At 36.8% G+C, this 25,544-nt stretch overlaps 1 protein-coding gene and 1 long non-coding RNA gene across 4 annotated transcripts in view; one reads left to right on the plus strand and one right to left on the minus strand.

Annotated features, from left to right (window-relative positions):
• The window catches only part of LOC145694524 (sodium- and chloride-dependent GABA transporter 1-like), a 195,658-nt gene that overhangs the window by 107,019 nt on the left and 63,095 nt on the right, over window positions 1-25,544 (plus strand). The window lies entirely within an intron of this gene.
• The window catches only part of LOC145694525 (uncharacterized), a 43,248-nt gene that overhangs the window by 15,466 nt on the left and 2,238 nt on the right, over window positions 1-25,544 (minus strand). Inside the window, exons 1-2 of one of the 2 annotated variants that reach the window (XR_014133019.1) lie at window positions 21,354-21,503; window positions 10,382-10,462 (exon numbers count right to left, since the gene is read on the minus strand). This is a non-coding gene — a long non-coding RNA (uncharacterized LOC145694525). Of the gene's footprint in view, window positions 1-10,381; window positions 10,463-21,353; window positions 21,504-25,544 lie in introns of those variants that run through there. The other variant, XR_014133018.1, reaches the window with a different exon arrangement.

A 25,544-nucleotide genomic window follows, 5' to 3' on the forward strand; every position in this document is an offset into this window, starting at 1 on the left:
AGTGCCTCTGATGTTGCAGGTGCACTTCAAAAATTGAAATAAAATCTGGAAGAAAGAAGAAATCGTAATTTTGTTCCTGTTAGTGCAAAAAAGTCTTCCATACAAAATGACTTCAAGGCATTCTATGATCGGTGTATATCTTACATAGAATTTTGGGAGAACAGTTTTGGTGATGCCAATGACTTTGCCTGGATATATAAAAATATTATCTGTCGGGATAATATAGAAGAAAGCGCAGAAAAGATAAACGAAAATGTTGGTAAAGCTATGATAAATATAGATCAATTTTTTGAGGAAGTTGTCGTTGCTAAGAAGTTTTGGACTTCTGAAGTGGGAACCTGGGAAAGAGAAAAGAAAGAAAACAACAAAAAGCTATCGGCGTGAAGAAGGATGGATATAACTCTTCAGCCGCCATGCTAAGCAAAGTGACATACCAATGTATAATCTCCAGTTGATATAGCCTATAGTTGAGTATCTTTTGCCTTCCCGGAACATCAGCTCCAGTAGAGAGAGATTTCTCGTTGATGAATAACGCCTAGGCAGATGACAAAGGTTTCGTGCATGAGTCAACAGTCGTACGTGCATTGACGCTGTGTAAAGTAATAACAAAATAAAAACAAGGACATATTGAGAAAGGTGCAGTCAAACATGCCTGTAGCCGACAGACAGGATAGTCTACTGCAAGCTTGCTTGAAATTGAACAAATGGCTGGCAAGCTTTTTTGGAATTAGCTTCAATTGGAGATCATATTGTATAGACGTATCCAATACTGTAATAGAAAAAAGTAGCAATGTAATAAATATCGTGGTGTATTTTAATTCTCCCCCTTTTAGTGTCCCGGTTAATCAACAAAAAATTATGGCAAGCCTAGTCGTAGGTATTCTACGATTATGGCAGGTCACTTGCCGCAACTGAGAAGCTTTCATGCTCCAGGGTCTTCCGCTAACATCTTCATCTTCACGTAATATTTCTGTTTTGATATCGTCCATTAATTTCCATAGTCTCCTTCGCCCCTCCCTCTCTTTCCTGCCAACATACCCACTCCCAGCCAGTTTCTCTTCCCCTTCTAAATATTATCTAAAATTGTTCTTCTCTCCCCCACCATTCCTCATTCATTTCCTGCTCGACCCAGCTAATTCTTTCCATTCTTCTCCACACTCACATTTCGAAAACTTTCAATCTTTTTCGTCGTTTTTGCATGCATAATGTTTCTGACTGCACATGGTACAATACTTCACACGTAGTACTTTATGGGTCTTTTTTTTTTCAACTCTTTATTCAAGGTCCTACATAATAGTATCATTTTTTCCTCCTTTTTGCCATTCCTATCCTTGCTTTTATTTCACGTTCACATTTCATATCATCATTAATAACACTACCCAGGTATCAAAAACTAGTCACCTGTTCTATTTTCTCCCCTCCTGCTTCTGTAACACCAACCTCTTCGTTTCAATCACAATGGCTTTTGTCTTTCTAACATTTATTTTCATCCCATATTTTTCAAAGCCTTTCCTCAAGTTTTCTAACATCCTATTGATTTTCTTCTCAGATTTAGTCTGAATCAACTTTTGTAAATAGATCTCAGTACTAACCGTGATTAAAAATACTCTTCTATGGCTTTAAGAATCTGTATCTGCCGATATACAGACATCAGGGTGAGGCAGTGAATCGGACTAATAATAATAATAATAATAATAATAATAATAATAATAATAATAATAATAATAATAATAATAATAATAATAATAATAATAATAAAAGTTGATGAATACGTAATGCCTTCCTTTCCCTCGGCCCCTTTTCTCTCTCCCTCTCTTTCTCTTCCATACATATGTCTAACAGTGTGTGTGTGTGTGTGTGTGTAGAGGGGGGGGGGGTTCAAAGAAAAAGGAACATTGACAAAGATTTGGTGACAGTTTGGGTTCAGTTTATTGCCTGTCAGTCACTTTTCAAGGGGGAGAAAACCAAATAAGACAGTATGAAAAGAAACCTCATACGGGGGCGGCATCCCTTTGTGAGCAAGTGGCTGTCTTTAGACTGAGGCTACTATACGTACTATTTCTGGTTTGAATTTTGAATTGGAATAATCTGGAAGAATCTACCGTAGCTTCAGAAAATGAAGCAAAACTTTTTTTTTTTTTTTTTTTTTTTAACCAAATCACCTTAATTTCTAACGTCAAGAAGTTGTGATTGCTAAGTCTTCCTTCCCGTGTGCATACACTTAATTGCAAATCATTTGTGAAAATATCCGAAATGAGTACAAGGTTATGTGGTCTCATTTCCTTTTGCTTTTGTTTAACTACTAAAAACAAATGCGAAGTATGTCCCTTAAATTAAAAATAGTATGTAACTGAATTTAAATGACTCGATGTTGACTGATTTGATTATACGATCATAAAATTATTCAAGTATTACGCTTTAATGATTTAACGACAAAAAAAAAAATGTTTAAAAATAATTATCCCACAATTCTTAAATACTTTGCTGAATCATGAAGAGTAATTATTGTTTTTTATTAAGGACATCCTAAATAATAAAAACGGAACTAAACACGAGCATGAAGTTCGTGTGATTTTAAGTTATTCAGAAACTTTTAATGTCATTTTAATTTTCTGTGATAATAAAGTTGAACAATAGATGAAATATTATCTGATACTCCCTCTTTTCTTCTTATCCTTTACATTAGGAAATGCTTAATTTATAGCCTTGTTTCTTATATTAACTCTTACGAGGTGGTATCAAAAAGTTTCGAGAAAATAAAGCACTTTATTTATCTACGTTTACACTCTATAACCTTCAAAATAGTCATCTTGTACAGCAATACACTGCTCACAGCGTTTCTGCCACTGCTGGGATGTCTCATGGGTCTTTTTTATTTTTTATTTTTATTTATTTTTATTTTTATTTATTTATTTATTTATTTTTTGGAAGCGTGTCAAGTGCATTCTGCGATTCGCCCTGGCGACCTTTGAGCTGGAACTTCAGCTTCGGGGAAGATGTCGCCGAAAATATGCAGGGGCCAAATCTGGCGAGTAGGGTGGATGCGGTGAGGAAATACGATCATCTTGTTTTCGGTGAGAAGTTCACGTGACAGGGTGCATTGTCATCGTGGAGCAGCCAGTTTTTCGCGCATCACAGATCCGGTTGCTTTCGCCGAATGTCCTCCCTTAGATGCCCTAAAACGTGGCAGTAGAACTCGTTATTGACGATCTGATCTCTGGGGGCGAATTTGTGATGCACAATGCCGTAAATATCGAAAAAGACGATAAGTATGCACGTGGTCGAGCCGCGGGCTTGCCTCCTTTATTTTTTTTCGGTCGTGGAGATAATGGGACTTTCCACTGTGAAGACTTGCTTTGCTTGAGGGTTGTGCCCGTACACCCAAGGTTTGTCACAGACAGTGATCTTCGGCATGAAGGACAGCATGCTGATGAAGTCCTTGGTAGATTTCAACTCGGTGTTCCTTCTGCTCCTGGATCAGCAGCCTGGGGACGAACCAGTTAGTCTAGCATTTTATTTTAACTCGTCATCTTATTTAATTTAAGGACCTTTCACAACTTAAATGAATAAAACTTACCGGAGTTAATAGAGCTTAAATGAATAAAACTTCGAGTTATATAGTCACTTCATGAGGAACGTGGAACTTCGGTATCTCGAATTTTTGTGGTGGTCACCTCGATAACTCGAACATTGATTACTCGAAAAACTCGATAACTTGAATTTTTATCTGCTCCATCCAGCTTCCAGTTACCGAGTTAATAAAGTAGAAAATATATAGCATATCAGCGCCAAACTTTTTTTTTTTTTTTTAACGGTAAGCGTTTAGTAGAAAAAGTGGCAGTAATAACATTTAGCATACATTTTACACAATGGAAACCTATAAGTGTATTTATACTCAAAATTTAGGTTATGTAGGGTTTCCCATGGGGTATTATGGAGAAATTACTCATTTATGCTAACATTTTATTTTCTCACAACTTGACAGAAATGACCTTGAATAAGATTACATTTAATTTTATAGATCAAAGTTAATCTTGAACAAAAGACAATAGGAAATAATAGACCCTTTGACCTTTTCTGCAGTTTAGATATATAAAAAAGTGTTGAGAATGTAGTTTCATTTTGAAAAGTATGAAGAATGTGTTGGGGTGAAGGGGGCGGAAGTTCCGTAATTTGCTACGTTGAGCGTTTCTATGGATGTTATTGTTTCTTGAATGCACGTGTTGCATACATTGTTGTGAAAACAAAAGGCACTCGGGTGCACTTCTATATAGTTAGCACGTGACTGGTATAACTCTACTTGTATATATATATATATATATATTCACTCTTGCGTGAAAGCAGTGTACTAAAAATTTGCTAGTGTCAGCAAAATGCTTCGAAGTCGTGAAGACTTTTTTCTTTCTTTCTTTCATTTCCTCTATGAATGGCATAAAAATGCTTGCGATGCGCTTCGTATAGCATAAAAGGTAGTATTCTACGTTCTTCAGGTACTCGAGTATACGTGGTGGGATAATGCGTTTCTGCAAGTTCTCAGTCGAATACGAAATAAAGTTATTTCATCACTTCCCGTGTTTACAAATGAATGAAGAAAATCGCCAACAGTTTTCTGATTCCAATATGCACGCCAGAGCCCTGATTTCTTATCATGTTACAAATCTTGTAGGATTACTATTGATTAATTGATTAGATTAATTGATTGAATAGATTAGAACGTCCCTTTTCAACTACAGAAGATATATGAGACGGGAGCTGACTTCTCCTTCGTGAATCCTACGTACTTCACGCCCTCCTTGGTGAACCCCACATACTTCACGCCCTCTTCCGTAAGCCCGGCATACTTCACACCCTCCTTCGTAAACCCCATATACTTCACTCCCTCCTTCGTGAGCCCCACATACTTCATGGCCTCCTTCATGAACGCAGCATAGTTCACGTCCTCCTTCGTGAACTGAACATACTTCATACCCTCTTTCATGAACCCTGCATATTTCACGTCCTGCTTCGTGGACCCTGCATACTTCACGCCCTTCTTGTTCCTTGCAGCTTATTGGTCTGACCTCTTTTGCGATTTCAGATGTAGCATTGACTTTTCAAATCTATAATAATAATAATAATAATAATAATAATAATAATAATAATAATAATAATAATAATAATAATAATAATAATAATAATAATAATAATAATAATTCTCACCAATTTGTATTTATTTTCAGAAAAAAAGATTTCTACATACCATTTTAGTATAGTGTTATATTTTACCATCTTTGTTGTGATTGGAACTACAGTTTTTATCAATAGTTATATTGTGTTTGTACGATATTTGATTTTACATCTCCTTACAACATTCATAATATTTGTAACAAGATACTCAGTTTTGTAGCTTTCTCCACCTTGCTTCTTCTGAATGACTCATTTCGTAACTGCCAATAGCTTGTGCTACCTCTGTTACTCGCTTTTCACTTCCATCCGGGTTGGGAATCACTAGTTCTCAGATTTATAGCGGGACAAGTTCCTATACCAGGAATCAAACTCGGAACCATTCACGCGCACGCATGGTAGTCACTCGGCCACCAAGGGTTCCTATTGGTCACAGATGAGTTAATGCCTCTTTATACTTGTTTTAGTTTCTAGGTTTCCATATGTGGCCCGAAATAAATTAGTTTGGAGTAATTTAACTCCTATAGTATACTAGGTTATTGTTATTATTATTATTATTATTATTATTATTATTATTATTATTATTATTATTATTATTATTATTATTATTATTATTATTATTATTATTATTATTATTATTATTATTATTATTACATAAATAAACATTAATTCGGGAAGTTTATTTCTACAATAATAATAAGTCAGCTTACTATGTTCATGACAGGATCGAGGTTGCGATGGCTCAGGTAGTGCCTCTGACGCGTGGGTTAGAACCCTCGTTCTATCTCAGCCACTGCCAAGTGACCTTTGTAGTGAAGAAACTGTTTTTCCTCGGAGTTCTCCCGTTTCCTCCCACTTTCGTCACTCTGCAATTACCACTCATCATCATTGTCTCTCTTACACTCGGAGAATAACGTGGGACGTTAAACCAAAAAGAAAAAAAAACTAACCGGGTTTTAAATTTTTTGAACAACATCACTGGTCATCATTGAACAGTTCAGATGGACGGACATATATATAAATACCAAATGAGTCAAATGGTAGAAGGTCGCTTCTTTAAAATAACAGTAACAAATAATATTGTTCCTGAGACTGTAACGTGATCTTTCTCCTTCGAATATCATCGACTTCAGACTTCTTTCTCGTAAGGCAATGTAAAAAAGAAAAATCCAGTCAAAGACCTCCGGTTTGCAAACCAAAAAGAGCTTGCAGTGATGCTCCAGTTATCTGCTCTTGGTTGTATGTCTATTTTTAACCATTGAAAGGAAAAAAACGCAATACTTTTTTTTATTATTTTGTTGCAGACATACAAACAAAAAAATGAACAAACAAGAAAGGAAAAAAACACAAAGCAGAACGAAAGAAAAATTGCTGTCTGCAAGGGGAAAGTGATTACTCACTCAAAATAACACCGTTACGTTAGTCTTCAGCCATTTAAAGAATTTACTTTTAAAAAAATGAACACAGACTTTAAAAAGAATCCGGTAGCACAAACTCTCAACTCATAAAAAGTACCGAGTGTATAAAGACGTCTTTACTACACATGATTAAACACATTTTCGGTCACTCACCTACGTAGAGAGTAACACACGCATTCCTAGTAGATCTTAAATAAATAGCAAATTATGAACTTAATTATGTTCTTAGTAAGAGTACTTAAACTAGGCAACCAACTCCTAAGATAAGTAATGTTGGTTGTCTACATTACAGGGTTAGGTAGCGTTTTAATTTCGTGCATGCGAGTCGATTATTTAATTTAAGTATTCTGCCTTTTAGCTTGTCCTAGGACTAATTATTTTTTTCTCTTAGGTTTGGTCCTGGAAATGTTTCTTCCACGTTTCTCGGACTTCAGCTTCCTCTTTTGACTTCCAATATTTTCTTCTATTTTTTCTAATCATTTAATCAGTTGTGTTTTTCTTCTTCCAACTCCTCGCTTTCCTTCCATCTTTCCTTCTATGGTGACATGAAGAAGACAATTTCTTCACAAGATGTGTCTAATCCAATTGGCCTTTCTACGAAGGATGCTAGCTAGAAGTATCCTCTTCTCTCCTATCTGTTTTAAAACATCTTCGTTTGTTGCTCTTTCTGTCCATTTTATCTACTCCCTTTTCCTCCAACACAACACTTAGAAGCTCTCTAAATATTTTCTCTCTGACTTCCGTAATGTCCAAGTTTCTGAACAATATAATCCAATACTCCAAACATAGGACTTAACGACTTCTTCCGTCCAGTACTAAGCCTGCTAGTTAAGAGTGGTCTAGGCTAGTTAAGAGTGATCTTTTCTTGTTGAATGCTTCTTTGCCTATGGCAATTCTTGATCTCATATCTTTGGTGTAGTAAGCGTCTCTCGTCAAAATAGTTCTCAGATAATTGAAATTATCGACTTCTTCAAGTTCTCTTTGTTCTACTCTATGGGCGCGGTGGCTCAGTGGTAGAGCGTTCACCTCTGATGCTTGGGGTCACCGGGGTCCAAGTGAACTCTGTGGTGGACAAACACCGTGCTCGTGGGTTTTCTCGGGGTACTCCCGTTTCCTCCCACTTTCTTCATTCCACCATTTCACTCATCTCTCATCATCGCCGTCTCCTTTAGCCTAACCGGCATAACGTGGGACGTAAAACTCAAAGATTTCATTTTTCTTTGTTCTACTCTGACTCATAAGGACGTGTTTCCACGGGGTATTCTTATGACTTTCGATTTTTCGATGTTGATTTCCATTCCATACAGTTTAGCAGTGTCAACTATTTTGTCAATCATCTCCTGTAGTCCTTAGTGTCAACTATTTTGTCAATCATCTCCTGTAGTCCTTCTTCGGTTTTAGCTATATTAAGCATATCATCTGCCCACCTTATCTTATTAATGATCTGTCCTCCAATCTTGAAATCTCCCATTCCCATTAATGCGTCCTTCATTATTAGTATGAATAATTAGGGCGACATACTACATCCTTGTCTAACTTCTTTTCCAATCTACACACTATAAGCTTCTCCTTGATTTAAGCGCAACTTCACTCGATGTCCTATGCAGTAGCGTACGCAGGAATTTATTTCGGGAGGGGGTCCAAACTCAATATAAGGGTATTTTACATTAAAATTCGTAAAATTGCCCCTAAATTTAGGCTAAATGTACACAAAAATCGAAATTTCGGGGGGGGGGTACGAATCCCCAGGACCCACCCCTTGCGTACGTCCCTGATCCTATGTACAAGTTGCGAATGAGTCGTTGGGGTCTCTCCAGTTTACCCCAATTTCTTTAAGTATTTTCAGAAATTTGGTGCAATTAGCCCGGGTGGACGCTTTGAAGCACAAGCACAATTCTTTCTTTACGTCAAAAACTCGTTCTGATATAATTCTCATCAACCCAATAGCATCTCTGGTGCCTTTTCCTTTTCAGAATCCAAATTGATTTTTCTCCAACATCTCTTCTGTATTACTTTCCAGCCGCCTGTTCAGTGTGGGAAACAAGGCTTAAATGGTCTTGTGATCGTTGCACTTCTTTCCTTGCTTTTTCCTTAAATAAATCATCATCATCATCATCATAAGTATGAAACACTACCTAACTCTGTAATGTAGGCAACCAACACGACTCATCTTAGGAGTTGGTTGTCTAGTTTAAGTACTCTTTTAAGTGCGTGATTTAAGTTCATAAATTGCTATTTATTTAAGATCCGCTACGGATGCATGTGTTACTACCTGGGCGAGTGACTGAAAATTTGTCCCAGGACACGTAAGTTTGTGGTCGTAAACAACACTGTGTCCGTGTTTATTATTATTATTATTATTATTGGGGTTCTACCATTTTCACTAAACAGAGTACTTTAATAATCCTTAAGCCTGTTATTGTTGGCTACAAGTAACATTTTTAGCGCCCTAAAAAATTAATATTTTGTCTATTTTCTCGAAAATTACGCATGAAGATTTACCCTCACGCATTTTATTCAACTTAATTAGATGTATCGATGTCTTATCTTCCGACTTTTATTGTTGTATGCTAATACTATTGAGTTTTTTTTTTTTAAAAAAAACGGAAAAAAAGATTAGGAATTAGATTTATGGGCTTTCGGCATCAATGTCTATGTTAGCCTGTCACGTTTTAAGGTAGGATGTCCCTGAGCGATCACGCTATCCGAGGAAAGGGAAGGAAAAAAGGATTGGGGAAGGAAGGAAGCACCCTGAGACCTGTATGTTAGGTACTTCCCGGCATTTGCGAGGTATTAATGAGGAAAACCCAGGAAAACCTCATTCAGGATGACTGGCCTGAGATAGCTTTTTACATTTTTTCGACCGAGTGCCCCCACCGGGAATCGAACCCGGGACTGCTCACATCAAAGACGAGAGCATTGGCGGTTATGCTACGCGGGGCCACAAGAAAAGAAAAAAGTCTACCAACACCATCCAGTCTATTTTTCATTTGCCCTGTTAAATGCAGTCACTCACATACAACAAAGTTATGAATTGGATCAAGAAAAATAGCTTACCGTTCTCGTATCCCACCTGTTCATCAATACTGGATACGGATAAACCATTGCTAACTAAAGGCTGTTTAAAAAATAATTGTATCACAATTTTGTTAACGTAACTAACTAAAAATATACCAGATTTCTATTTCCACCGGTATCGAGGAAGTTGAGTTGAGTTGAGTTGATTTTGAATTTAACGTCCCGTTCAGCAGCGAGGCTATATGAGACGTGGATCTACTGATTAACGTGGAATCCGAACCACATGAGCTCTCGCCGGGAATCGAACCCGGGTCTCCCAAGCCAAAGGCGCGTATGCTTACCGCTTAGCCACGGAAGAGCTCCCGGTATCGAGGGAGAGAGAGAGAAGGTTGCAAGTTGTAGATTCCATCTTTGGATTTTCTTAAAGTTTGCTACCGATTTAATTTAATCTGAATGCATTTGATAGGATTAGGATTACTAATCAGATGTTTGGGCTTTCGGCAGCTATGGCCATGTTAGCCCATCATATGTCAGGGATGACGTCCCTCGGAGATCACAGTGCCCGGGAAAATGGCCGATATTGGCGTTGAATCCGTACTTTTTGGGATCGCTGAGACGAACAATAATACTTCCGCGCCGTTTAAATCCAAATTCGTCTTATTATGTCCAACAAGAAACTATTCTCCCCGTGCGAAGAACGGGTATTCGGCTAGTAAAATAGCTTCTGGCTAAAGTAAAACTGTCAAAATCTTTTAAGACAATTGAATTAGTAGACAACTTACCACAAGGTGGGTGAGGGGCCTCCGACCATAAAATGCTCAGGACTACCAAATCCGACACTGATAAGATATTTTAAAAGCGCTCTGCAAATAAAAATGGCAGCTATTATTTTGTTATGTAGTAAATTTTTGTTTGGCTATTATTTAATTTTACTACATTGTTTTGTCCTTTAATAGTATCTAATAAACAGTAAAATAAATCGGAAATATTTACTAAAAACAATGTGACATGGCACAGTTTTTTCATCTCTAATTGTTCTTGTTTTTTCTACATCCTTATCCTTTTCACACACATAAACACGAAACCTTACACACACACACCCTGAAGAAAAGACCTGACCTTCTCCCGCCCCACCATCCTTCTGACACCACGCGTTCGTATCGATTTCGTCTGAAGAGTACAGAGAAAGATCAATAAATTTTTGGTGGTTAAAGTCGTCAGTTGGAAACAGTGTGAAAGAGCACATTCACTGTATACACATTTCCCGCCACGACTGGAATGTCTTTGCGTATATCAACACCAAGCACGGCTGCCAACCTTTACGCTTTTTACATATATTACTACGAACGTTGTGGTTTTGTCTCGTGCGAGGGGATGAAATATCACCAATGCTTCTATCTTGACCGCACGCTGCTAATGAAAGTGTATGATAATAAGCATGTGACCGACCATATTTTATGCTCACGCTGGCGTTAAATATTTAAAGGTTAATAGAATAATTTAGCCAAGATCATAAATTTAAAAAAGTATATCTTTGTAAAATAAGTGCAGTAACTAATTATTGGTAATATGAAAATTTATGCGATCACTAGCGTCAATTATTCGCTTTGCTGGGTTAGTCAGCCATTTTTTACTACTACTGAAACGCTCTCAAATCGATAGAAACAAAGAAAATGTAATGAAAAATCAGAAAATAATAAGTAATCTATATAAATAAACATTAAATATTACTGTTGTGGCCTGAATTTGGATTTAAACAGCATCGGAAGTGTCACTGTTCATCTCAGCGACCCCGAAAATTATGGATTCGACACTAATATTGGTCATTTTCGATTATTTTTTTACGTATCTCTCCCTCCCTCAAGTTGCAGGGCAGAATTTGGATTTAAATGGTATCGGAAGTGTCACTGTTCATCTCAACGGCCCCGAAAACTATAGATTCGACACTAATGTCGGTTATTTGTGATCATTTTTAAATATCTTCACCCCTCCCCTAAGTTGCATAGTCAAAGTGATATGGTAAAAATTATCCCAGACCCGAACCTAATCTATGTTGAAAATTTGATTGAGATCGGACCAGTGGTTCAAGAGTTATCAAGTCACAAACGTAGACACTTTCATTCATATACCGTATATATATACAGTACATAAAAATCTATATAATTCTAAAGTTAACCCGTTTAAAAAAATAGTAAATAACTCAAGTGTAATGAAGGACATATACACCATGACGTTCCAGCTCTTCTCCACCCATAGTTCGGAAGTTCGCCGAATAATCCTGCAGAAAAACTCTCCTAAACAATATGTGATGGCAGGACGATTGCACGTTAACACAGTTAACTGTGAACTGTATTATACGTGGCAAATTAAAGCTTCGGATGGTGTTTAAAAAGTCTTGGACATGTCTTTACTGCAGCTCACCGGAAGGATAGAAAGATCCACTGTAGGTAGGCGCTTCTACGTACAAAATCCATCAGGGGAAAAGTGGGAGTTCGTTGCCACACACGAGGAAGCATGGATTTACGTATCAGATTGTGGCAAAATTCGAGCCGTAGCGTACACCTTACGAGACGCAAAAACCTGTTTTCACTTCATCCGTCAATGCATGCAAACCAAGTTTCTCGAAGGGATTTCTGGTTGTCACGGGATACTGGTATGAAGGCAAGTTAACGATTCGGCAGATGCCTAAAAACTGAAAAAAAAAAAAAAATCACCTTTACCACAACGCATCCTTACACCAATTTATATACAAAATCTGCTCCATTTGTATGGAAATGCAATAAATCAAGTTTGCGTGCATATGGATCCCATCACATATATCCCGTACTACACACAGATTTCTCCAACAGATGGCGGTAAAACCGTCATCCAGGGTTAGTCAAGCCATCTGATACCAGTTCCATGGATTTTTGTGGGATTGGCCTATTGTAAAGAGGATATTTGCATCTCGTTATGTCACTACTATCTGTGGCCTCTGGAAAGTCTGCCAGGGCGAGTGGCTCAAGATTCCCATTCCTGTACTTCAACGGAGCCTCCTACTAATCATGCAGAACACTTTGATCTATGGCTGTTCTATATATATATTTCCACTCCTGAATGGGTGGGGTCAGTTCCGGGCAAGGAATTGAAACCTGTTTGGAACTCGTTCGACAAACCCTTTCAGGAAATATATAGGTTGTCCCCAGATTCAAGGATCAACTTTGGAAGCATTCCTGGTAAGACACATATACGCTAGACTATAGATAGATATACACCATATATATACGCTAGACTATAGATGGATATACACCATACATATACGCTAAACTATAGATGGATATATACCATATAGTTTCGTATACGTCCTATTATGTCTGATTGTACTGTATTGTAGGAATCCGAATCTGATTGCTTCCGGAACTCTTTCTTACAGGGGCGGATCCAGGACCGACTTCTAGGGAGGGGGCGGTGGGTTGTCATACTGCTACTCTTAATGGCTCCAAACATTGGGATGGGTTTTATTTATATATATAAAATAAGAAAGTTTCCTCTTCTGGGGGGGGGGCGATCGCTTCCCCTGGATCCGCCCCTGCTTTCTTATCACTGGTTTTTGGAAGTCAGTTGACTTTGGGTTCATATTACTTGTTCTCCTTGGTATGAGTTTTATCTGTTCGAAAATGTTACAATTAAGATTTTTTTAAAAAAAAAGTATATAATTACCTATTTATTTAATTATCTTACATTGTTGACAGTAACAATGTTATGAATTATTGCTGAAGCGTTGTGTTGGTGGCCGCAAGCTTATTAATTAAGTCAGGTTTTGTCATAAAACATCGTAACTTCAAACCAAAGTAGAAGAAATTAATCAGTTTTTCGGATATCTGTTAGATTATAGCAGGGCAAATGAATCAGATGCAAGGTGATCACAGTAGACATGGGAATTCCGCCAAGAAGCAGCGCGTGGAAAGAATACCGCGCTTCAGATGCCCAGTGGACACTTGCAAATATCGACTCGACAAAGATAACGTCCAAGAACATCTTGTGAAATCTCATGGCGCCGCTGAGTGCGTGAGAGACACGACCACAAACGCAATAACCTGGCAAACGCAATTTAAACCCAGAAAAGATTCTACTTATTTCTCTCTGTGCCGGGTACCACGATGGGGCCTGTTTTTCATACGTGCAGTCACAGATGGGAATGAGAATATAATATCGTCAAGACTTTCGTCAAGACTTTATGTCCAGTATCTCGGACAAGCTGAAAAGGCAGACCATTTCCAGTACGAGGTATCATATCCGATTGCCCAATATAAGACTTTATGTGATACTGGAAATGTGGAAAATTTCTTCGTACCTGTACCTGAACTGAAGTCCTTTGTCACATTTTACCAGCCTGGTGGAAATAATGATACTACTCTACGTCTTACGGTCACCATCCGAAGAAAAAAGACGCAAGCAGGGTCGAGTCTGTACTAGCCAGTCAAGATGAGTCCGTCTGCTATGTCCGTCATTCGTATACACTTTTCGGAACTGCCAAAAATTGTTTCTCTAAATCGCAATACCATTGTTAAATATGAATAAGATTGGTCTTCATATATACATTTGGAATGATTTCAATTGTCAAGCTGATCATTTATCGCTACTAATGAATTTTTCAGCAAATTGCTTAAGAGAACTGTTCAAATGTGTTTACTTTTGCTTCTGAATCACATCAAGACATTGTTGTTATAATTGTGTGTATTAATATTAAAGCATGTGTAGCCAAATAAAATAAAAAAAAGGTTAAATATTACACTACTCTAAGATATTTGCATTTTCAACATATTTACTGCTTCAAATATGAGATCACTTTTAATTGTAATTAGTATTTTAGTCTCGTCTCGATTTGAGTTTTACGATGTATTTCTCGTCTCGTTTTCGCTGATAAAGCCAAGTAGATAATTGGCGAAACTGTTACCCGTTAGTAAGTTTTATAATAAGTGTATTGTTTTGCTCAGCGAGGAGTTAAATCAGAGTTAAGTCTACTGAAAGCAATAAATCAGAGTTAAGTCTACTGAAAGCAATAAATCAGAGTTAAGTCTACTGAAAGCAATAAATCAGAGTTAAATCTACTGAAAGCGATAAATCAGAGTTAAGTCTACTGAAAGCAATAAATCAGAGTTAAGTCTACTGAAAGCAATAAATCAGAGTTAAGTCTACTGAAAGCAATAAATCAGAGTTAAATCTACTGAAAGCAATAAATCAGAGTTAAGTCTACTGAAAGCAATAAATCAGAGTTAAGTCTACTGAAAGCAATAAATCAGAGTTAAGTCTACTGAAAGCAATAAATCAGAGTTAAATCTACTGAAAGAAATAAATCAGAGTTAAGTCTACTGAAAGCAATAAATCAAGAGTTAAGCCTACTGAAAGCAAAACTTGTACAACGGAAAATATTTCTCTATTGTCATACGAGGTGTATTCAAAAAGTATCGAACCTTATTTTTTTTCCCCGCATAAACAAATGAAATCGCAGAAGACGTTCTTCAGTGTAGATGTAGAGGGGGACACGCATGCGCAGTCGTGATCTTTTCCCGATCGCTGAAAGCGTGGGTCAGTCGCTTGCAGACGGCCAACGAGTGAAGACGTGTAATGAGCGGTCGTTAGATTTCAGTTTTTTTTTTTTTTCCCGTAAAATGACAGAAAAAACTTGAGCAGCGATTTTGGATCAAATTTTGCCAAAATCTTGGCGATATCCAAGCGTAAACCATTCAATCGGATTGGTCCCCATTCAATTTTGAACGAGAATTTGGGCATGAGGATAATGTCCGTGAAATTTTATTCAGACTTTCCTCTAGCACTGTATATTGTGCAGGGTGGCGCAGATACGTTTCAAAGTGGAATATTGCTAAGGCGCGATAGCGTGGAGTGGGTTGTGGATGGGGAATTGGAAGAGGATAGGACGCCATTTAATAAGAATGCTGTAAGAGTTATAATGGACCTTTGGAGCCATGTCGTCAGTTAACCACGAAAATTTGTCTGAAGAATCGATGCTCTTATAATAACTGACTTCATCTCGCAATAAATACGATCACGAAACACGTTGTTCAACGATGCAACGACGTCCGTGGTAACTGAATGTTTTCTTATGAAATAGCATCGTATCCTGTTTCAATTTCCCATCCACAACCCACTCCAAGCTATCGCGCCTGCTTAATATTCAACTTTGAAGTGTGTCAGTTGGCTTTGCGCCACCCTGAATAAAGATACAAGTAAAAAGTAATTGTCATTGGAATAAATACCTTCTGCTTGGATAATATACACGAAAATTGTAAAATGCATAGCTACATAAACAGATAATACATGAAGCACGCACTGACTTGTGAGATAATCTCTGTTACCATGTACAATTTGCAAATCGTATGATACGGTTTCTTTTGGTAAACGCTATGCACAGTTTGGACTTTAAGGCAACACTGAATTGTGTATTATAATCTTCTATATATTCTAACATATAAATCTATCTATTAGCCTATATACCTTACAGGCTGGTGTGAAATGTGGCACTTGAAACTCAACAGTAAGAAATGTGACAGTATTACTATTACTTTGAAAAAGTCTCCTGTTCCCTCCACATACCATATCAACGATTCCCCTATCACACATTCTGCTAGTCATAATGATCTTGGTGTCATCTTTGATTCAAAACTCACATTCTCTGACCACATCTCCTCAATACTAAAGAATTCAATGCGCATGTTGGGACTTCTTTATCGATTCACCGAACTACGCACTGTTTCTTCATTAGCAACTTTTTATAAGACATTAATAGCGCCCAAGATCGAATACTGCTCTCCCATATGGGCCATGGCAGCACCTACACATCTCTCCAGACTTGATTCTGTTCTCAATTTCTTCATCGCTATAGTCCGTTTTCGTGTTCCTGCACTTCGAATATTATCTAAGAAGGAACTCTTGCGACATCTTAATATTCAGACTCCTGAAGTACGCAGAACTATCTCTGACCTGAAATATCTACATAAAATAGTTAATGGAGACTTAAGATCGGAAATATTACTTCAGGAACTATCCTTACGTGTCCCTTCCCGCATCACCCGGAATACCCACCTATTCCATCTTGCCCGTCCTAGGTTGGCTGTTATACAGAGGTCTCTTTTTTATAGAATACCAAACTGTTATAATCAAGTAACAACTGATGTGGACATTTTTTCGAGCTACCCAGTGTTTGAAAGAGCAATTAAACGAGCTTTGACGGAATAGTTTTACTCTTACACTCTTTTTTTTCTATGTTGTTGTTATTGTTATCTTGTTTTTTTTTTCCTTTTGTTAGCATGTCCCTGTGTAAAATGGCAAAGTTATGCTGTATCTGGGAATTTGTTCAATAAATAAATAAATAAATAAATACAAATGAAAGGCACTATGTGATTTTATACCTCTTGAATCACCCTACCGATCTCGATCAAATTTTCAACATAGATGAGGTTCGGGCCTAGGTTGTTTTTCTATCATTTCACTTTCACGGTGCAACTTTGGGGGGGGGGGGAGTGATGGGAAGATATTTAAAAATAATCGAAAATGACCGATATTAGCGTCGAATCCATATTTTTCGGGGTCACTGAGACGAACAGTGACACTTCCGATACCGTTTAAATCCAAATTCACCCCTTTATGTCATAATAATAATAATAATAATAATAATAATAATAATAACATACAGCTACATTTTGAGTCAATACAATCATTATAAGATCAGATTTATTATATAGTGAATTACTTACAACTACATTTATTGTAGGTTATGGTACTTCTTTACCCAACATGCACCATTTTATGGATATGATGAGATCATTTGACTACAATCAACCAAATTGATGGTTTTGAAAGAGATTTAATTTCGAAAGCGAATTCTGCTCTGTTGTGTTGTAGTCTTAACACCACCCTGTGGTTAGCCTCAGATTAGGAGAGTACAAGATGGAGACCATAAAAACAAAAGATATGAAGAGATTTGTACGAATTTTAAGTCTTTAGTTTTAGCCTCTTTCGTTCTTTATTTCTTCATACATGTTGATGTATTCTTAGTTACTTTTTTCTCCATTTTTTTAACTTAAAAGAGAAAAGATTTATGCTATGCTTTGAAACACAATGAAGGCGGAGTACATAACGTTATTGTTTTGGTCGACCATAAAATGCTGTTATCACTCACACTCACACACATGTCTATGCAGCTAGTCTGTTATAATGCCAACCTTTCATTGCAAGTTTGTATGTACGTATATTGTTTAACTTGCTACTGATCGCTCTTTGTTTAAAACTAAGTGACTAAAAACCCTTTTTGTGTCTGTTTTGTTTATATTGTAAGGTTGGACTTTGGTGGAACGAACGAACGACAGACAGTGAAGTCAAGGTTAAGCAATGGACAATCTTTAACTTGAAAGTGAACTTTCAGGCCTGGCGGCCATGTTCTTTTTAAAACACAGGAATGTATACTGGGAAATAGTTTAGAGTGGTTTATTATATATATTACATGCTACTGAGCTGTGGCATAGTAAACTCGTAAAGAGTATGACCTATTTCATATTCGGACAAAGCAAAGATTTGTTGACATAAAGTAAATAACACACACAAAAATAATAACACGTGTAAAAATTATAGCTTCTGTTTTTCTGCACATTTCTTTTCTTCTTCCCCTTTAGCCTAGTCGGCATAACCATAGGACGTAAAACTTAAAACTCTTTTCTTCTTCTTTTTAAAACCACAGAATAAAGAAAAATGTTTCCTCTCAACCACAGACAGACTCTATACAAGGATAACTAATCAGTAGCTGCTCGTCGGGCCGTCGTCGCATCTGAAATTTATGGAGTTGTAAAACTAGCAATATATATATACATATATATATGGTCAGAAACTTGCAATGGGGTCAGCGAACTCGCTGATTTGGAGGTCGAATCGTAAGTTTTATAACGTGCCTTACATGCACATGGAATTTAACTTACCAATTCAGAAAGAAAGAAAATAATAATAATAATAGCAATTGCGCAATTCAATGTTTCACGTAAACAAGAATCAAATTGAAAATCAGACATGTTTTCCATTTTAGAAAATTGTAATCTTCGGAAAATACGGAGGACCTCCATATTCTCAAGCTCTTTTCCTTTTTTTTCTTTCTTTTTTTTTTTAGGTAAAAAGGTTTGGTTTATAGTGTGTTTACTCAATAGGAGTGCACTTCGGCAAATTTCTTTCAAGTTCGAGCTCCTCCGTGGCTAAGCGGTTAGCGTACGCGCCTTTGGCGTGGGAGACCCGGGTTCGATTCCCGGCGGGAGCTCATGTGGTTCGGATTCCACGTTAATCAGTACGTCCACGTCTCATATAGCCTCGCTGCTGAACGGGACGTTAAACTCAAAATCAACTCAACTCTTTCAAGTTCGCATGCTTATTCTCTTTCCCTTCCTTCCCTCTTTTGACCGCATTTGCGGGGTTGCAACGTCTTTAACACCCACTGTATCTATAGCCACATTGCCACGTTAAATGAATCTTGTAGCTGTCATTTAAAAAAAAAAAAAAAAACTTGCAATCCGATCTTTCTATTTACTTTTTACATGTTACAACTTCTTGAAAGCAAGAAAGGTTTCTTCACACATGCAACACTGCACTCTAGTGGACAAACAGTGAACCTCCTCATTAAAAACGTGTATTTTCGTGCACTTCCCCTCCCTGTCCAATAGAATCCGTTGTTTCGGAAGCGGCGAAACTGGTTTTTCTTTTATATCAGCGGGAGGGCGATATTAGGTAGCAAGCAAGACGTCCCAGAAAGTTGCGAATCGTTCAACTCCTTGCAAGACGGAAAAAATGTTTTATGACCCTTTCAAGACTATGTGTACATGGTGAAATATGGTAGGGTTTCAAGATTTTTATTTATTTATTTATTTATTTTATGACAGCTACAAGTTCTTCTAACGTGACAATGTGGCTTATGGCTAACGCAATATGAAACAGATGTTAGGACTTGAACAAAGGAAACTAAGCTTGGGAACAGGGAATCAATCGAGCATTTTGAACTGTGGCAACCAAGACTACATGTGGAATTGACAAGCTACTGTCAATTGCTTGAAATGAGGGTTTTGGTTGGCCATTTAGTTGTCACGGGCGTCTTCCGCAAAAATCCCTCTGACGATGACTTATTTATGGTACGAGCCACCACATGCAGAAGGCGGAATTCTTTATATACGAACTGCACTACTCGGTTCAAGAAACGCACTACACCGAAATATATAATGAAATATCTTAACAACTACTTGATGAATCGCCATTAATTTTGGCCAGAAAATATAGAGCGTAGAGTTAAGAACCGACTTCATTGGATCGATTCACCGAACCTGTTTTAAAACTGAAACACGTTTTTGATAGAAAACTAAACCGTTCTTTTGAAAGTTTCCAAAAACCGGTTTCGATTTTTCTAAAAAAACTAAAAAACCTTCCTTGTACCCAATACTATTATTAATATATAGGGATGTTAATCGAGTATTTTTACCCGTACACTTCCGTTGTTATTCTTTGAGCTTTCAAAATATATGACTAAGCAGGTCCTTTCGCTTGCGTCTTTCAATTTTTATGTGAAACGATTTATAATGCACGTGTTAACATTGTATTATTATTATTATTTTTTTTAACCAATGTTTCTATAATATCGAATAATGCTGTTAAAATTATTCGAATAAAATATTTCATTTGAATAATGAATTATTTGGATTTTAATAGCACTAGTACCAAAAATGCAAAGATATAGAGAATCAGGTTCGCAAAAGATCTTTGTTGAATGTTTATATAGGCGTAGTATTTGTTCCCAAACACTTTCTCAAAACCGGTATTAACAAATCCTATTCAGTATGATCCTTATACGGATATCTGGGATTCGGATATAAATTGAGTGTATGCTAGGAGGTATCTATGTGTATTAGGGATGGCCAATATTTTCCGAAATCCGGATAATTCATTTTCCGGAATCGGAAATTTCACCTTCTAGATTTCGGAAAAATCCGGAATTTAGTCAATTTCGAAATTTAGAAAAATTCCGGAATTTTTCCGAAATCGGAATTTTTCTGATTTTACTTCCGGATCCCGAAAAGTAAAAATTCCGGAATTGGCCATCCCTAATGAGTTCTGTGAGTTCTTAACAGGAGTGAGAAGTGTGTCTCGTTAAGGCTGGTATGTGCGTGTACCGTCAGGTATAACAGCTATACTCCCTGCTAGTGTAAAGGAATCTTACAATTAATGAATTAATGAACAAAAGTGATAATGATTTTTTTTAGAACTTCTTCCCTTATCGTCAACAAACAAGAGATAATCGTTAAACCTAAAACAAAGCACACGTCATATAGAGTGTGTTTTTTTTAAAGTATGATTCATTGTGGGATGCCTGTATCATTGATCGGTATCAACACCATGCGATAGAGGAGTTAAAGACTGAAAGAAGATATATGTCGTATTTCTTCAAAATTGAATTTTTAAAAATGCCAACTATGATTTTAGTTTCATATTGTATACGTAGGCCTATATGCGCAAACTTCCGAACTTTGAGTTGATTTTAAGGCCCTATCCTAGACCAATTTCAATACCAAACAACCAGGCTGTTGGAAGGCCTTAAAAGAAAGAAAAAAAAAAAGCATCCGAAGCTTCATCAAAATCGATAACTTTTACAAGCCAGCATACAAACGGAAGTAAACGTAAGATGTGTTGGACGATAGAAGCTTGCTTACACCATTAAGTCTAATAAGAACATACCTGTTATACTTTTACAGTATATCTTAACGACATCGTTAATGCCAGTACAATTCTAAAAATAAGTGCACTAATACTTGTGATTTCTGAATTCTACTGCAGTTTTATCTTGCTTCTTGCAATTTCGCAAGCTACTGCGATTAAGAGAGGAAACTATTCTTCCTGGTTGTTCTTCACTTGTAAAGAAGAGAGATGGTCGCCCTTTACCTCACCCCTGGCAGCCGAGCTATTTTTTTTTTCCTGTTGGAAAAGATGGTACGCCTGCTGCGTTCCCTCCTATAGTATTACGAGAATGAAATTCAGGGCGGGAATCGGATAGCGTACGCTGTTCCTTGTATAGAAATATTTGCAGTGGAAGTTTCCATTCACGCAAGCGCAATGCGAGCATATGCTCTTTCCCGCGTACGGGAGGGTACAGAGTTGCTAGCTATTGCTATTTTGTGGCAAAATATTTCCTCTAAAAAAAAAAAAAAAACTATCAAGAAAATAAACTATTTTTGTAGCTGAGCTGAAACCTGAAAGATCAAAGTCAATTCATTAGATTCTTACGGGTAAGGGCAATGGCCTGCCAGCTATTTTTTTTTATTTCTTTTGGGAGGGGGACGGGGGAGTAATCGTCGGTCAGAACGTTATCTGCTATCTTCGTTATTTCTGTCTGCCTAGGCCGGCCGGCACTTCATAAGAAAATCTTAATTCGAGTAAAGATTTCGATTGCTTTCTCGGTATTCAGTAAGTACAGTAAATCTGTCAAAATCAGGAATCGTACCTGGGAATATGTGAACATAAAGCACAAACACTAACTTTACAGCTGTTTGGATGTTCACCTCTGGTGCGTGCGGGTTCCTTGGTTCGATCTCCGCTCAAGCCAAGTGAACTTTGTGATGGACAAACACCGTGTGTTGGGGTTTTCTCGGAGTTTTCCCGTTTCGTCCCATTTTCTTCATTCCACCATTTCATTTATTTCTCATCATCACTGTCTCCTTTAGCTTAACCGGCATAAACGCGGGACGTAAAAGTGAAAGATTACATTTCATTTCATTTCAGCTGTTGAAGAGCATTGAATAATAATAACAAAAGTGTAGGCGACAAGAGAATTGTTCAATCCTTCAAATACTGTACAGGTCAACGATTATTTATTTATTTATTTATTTATTTATTTATTTATTATTATTATTATTATTATTATTATTATTATTATTATTATTATTATTATTATTATTATTATTATTATTATTATTATTATTATTATTATTATTATTATATACTTATCTTTTACATGTAACACCGTTCTTCAGATTGGAAATAACTTCTACTTAGAGTAAAATGTGAAAGAATGAATAAACTCAAATTTGATAATATAGAACTCCAGGTAAAGTGTTTACAAAGCTAATTCATGTTTGTTTTGAAAAACTTTTAAGCGTACGCTGCTTTTTATAGGGTTTTCTCCAAGAAATGTAAATGTGATATTTCTCCGTAAAAACTTCATATTTATTCACTTTTTGAGCTGGCACCACTGTTGTCTCGTGAAGAGGGAATGGAGTGAATTACTCTCCTTTTCTTTTCTTTCTTGAACGCACCCTTCCGACGACGTGAAAGGTGGTCTAATTCTTTAACAAAAACATCACATCGCGGGCGGCAAACAGGAAGGGCCATCATGGTGAGAGTGGAATGCCAACGAAGAAAAAGTACAAGGGCTTCCGATACAAGGTTGGAAAATTACGGTAAATCATCCGTATTGGTACGACTGAAATTATCTTATATGGTGTTTATCAGTGCCTTATTTCAGATTTTTTTTTTCCTTTTTAACTTAAGAAATATGTTAAGATGTTTTAAATATGTTATGAAAAAAAGTTGGTATGGGGTGGCGATTTCCTCATATTGGTGGGTAGCGTGCGTGACTTTGGTGCACGGTCGCCTGGATTCGATTCCCGGTCGGAGATCCTTGAAAAAAATTGAACGCATTTCGGTGTTTTGAATTCCACTTCAAAGCTGTAGGTCCAAATCCCGTAGGATCCTCAATGATGAAAGGAATGCTCAACTGTAAATGAAATGAATAAATGATAAACTGACTGACCCTTTGCAGAGGAGGTCCTATTTTCTTTTAGTTTTGACACGTTCAGAATTTATTACTTCTTGACCTGAGTTCGGTTCCAAGCAGTAGCGTAGCCAGGATGTGTTTTGGGGGGGGGGGGCAAGTGCTGTTATAGGTACATATAGAAAAATTATAAACAAAAATATATTTAAAAAATTACAAACATCAAAGTACCAAAGTACATTGTCGGACCTCTTTGGGGGGGGGGCTCTGTGCCCCCTTCCCTACGCCACTGGTTCCAAGAATGAAATATTAAGCCACCGTTTCTTCATTTCTTGAGATTACTAAAAGTGATTAATAAGAACTTCTAAGTTTTGAATGCTTTTATGTCAAATCAGTTTAATGAAACACAGAACAAGAATTTTAGTAATGATCCAAAATAATAATAATAATAATAATAATAATAATAATAATAATAATAATAATAATAATAATAATAATAATAATGGATCAAAAGATTGCGATCTAGGCTAATAATTATTTTTTGCATCAGGGGCTCCAATATTTTTGAACGGCCCCTAAATCAAGTTTTCGTATTCTTTACCAAATAAGTACATCATACTGAGTTAAGGTATAGCTTAGGTTTGGCTACACTGTATGAAGTTCTCCAGATAAAAGGCGTACACGAAAATTTTTCATTGAAATCTATATTGCATCTTTTGATGCATTTTTGGATCAGGAGCCACAAAATTTTTGAACGGCCCCTAAATCGACTTTTCGTACTTTTTTAAGTAATAAGCACATCATAGTGAGTTAAGTGATAGTTTGGGTTTGTCTACATTATATGAGATACCTTGTATAAGGTCCACTAGAAAATTTTTGCCTGAAATATATTGGATCTTTTGATCCAAAAAAAGAGTATAAAGCAATGATTTTGGCCAGGAAAAAATAGTATAGAGTATTTGTAGCAGGCCTGTAGCCAGCCCCAAAATGTGTGTGGGGGGGGGGGAGGCTGAAGTTAAGGGGGCCTGATTTGTAGGAACCTCCAGGAGAGTATATCTCTTATCTGGTCACCCTAATAAACCAAATATAAGTCCTTAAATAAATCAACTTGTTTGCTTTATATCTATGGCGTTTGTTATGCTGTACCAACAAACATATTCAGAATGGCTCAACAAGCGTAATGATAATTTTCGTTATTTCTCAAATAATCTTTTGAAATTAAAATATTTCCAATCCTGTACGTGTAACAACTGAAGAATGAATTGCCTTGTCTGAGAAGGAGGTAGGAAAAATGGGGATAAGTCTGGGAAAATGGTTGATACTGGAGCAAAGAAAGAGGAGGGGAAGAAAAGGTAGAGAAAACTAAACTTCCGGTGTAAACTGAAACTTCAAGGTCATTTTTATTTTTTCTTTGCAGACCATTTCTTCTTTCATTCTATTTTTTTTTTTAATTTCTCTCTCTCTCTTTCCTTTTCGTTTTTTCGTTTTGGACCTTGAATTCCGCGGTGTTTTTATTATTGGTTATAGTTCTGAGAGCGCTGCCCTGTTCGGTTTCGGTGCGGCGGTACGTAGCCATTCACTTTGATTATACCGCCATGAAAGATGTTGGTCAACACCAAAATATATCCCAAAAGTAGGTCACAATATATAAATATATAAAACTTTTTTTTTTCATGTTTCTGTATTACAAACATGACGTGAATGTGATTGCTTTTATTTATGTTTCAAGTTTGTATTTATTATCCATGCACATGTTTTAATGATGTGACTAACAATAAGTTTTCATTTATAAGCTAGTGAGTACATAATGTAACACGTTTAGCCCTATTTGTGCTTATTGACGGGCCTTATTTATATATGGTCCACAGAGACCTGGGATCAAGGCGGTATATTAAAAAGTCTAATTTGAATTATGGTATTCGTGGAAGTGAGAAGCTGTCCACTACAGAGAAATTTAAGGAAGATCTGCGCTGAAAACAATGTTGTTATTACAGGGTGACTTAAGGGTCTTCGCTAAAGCGAAATTAAACTACCATTAATTTTAGAGTTTTTCTGTAATATCTTCAAAACAAATAAAAACATTCGAAAAGCGGAAACGTAGTGAACTAGACAATAGGATTTTACATGTGATACCGTTATCACAACTCATCTATCTGCTT

This window comes from Thermobia domestica, chromosome 9 (genome assembly GCF_964235325.1).
Source record: "Thermobia domestica chromosome 9, izTheDome1.hap1.1, whole genome shotgun sequence".
Lineage (NCBI taxonomy): Eukaryota > Metazoa > Arthropoda > Insecta > Zygentoma > Lepismatidae > Thermobia > Thermobia domestica.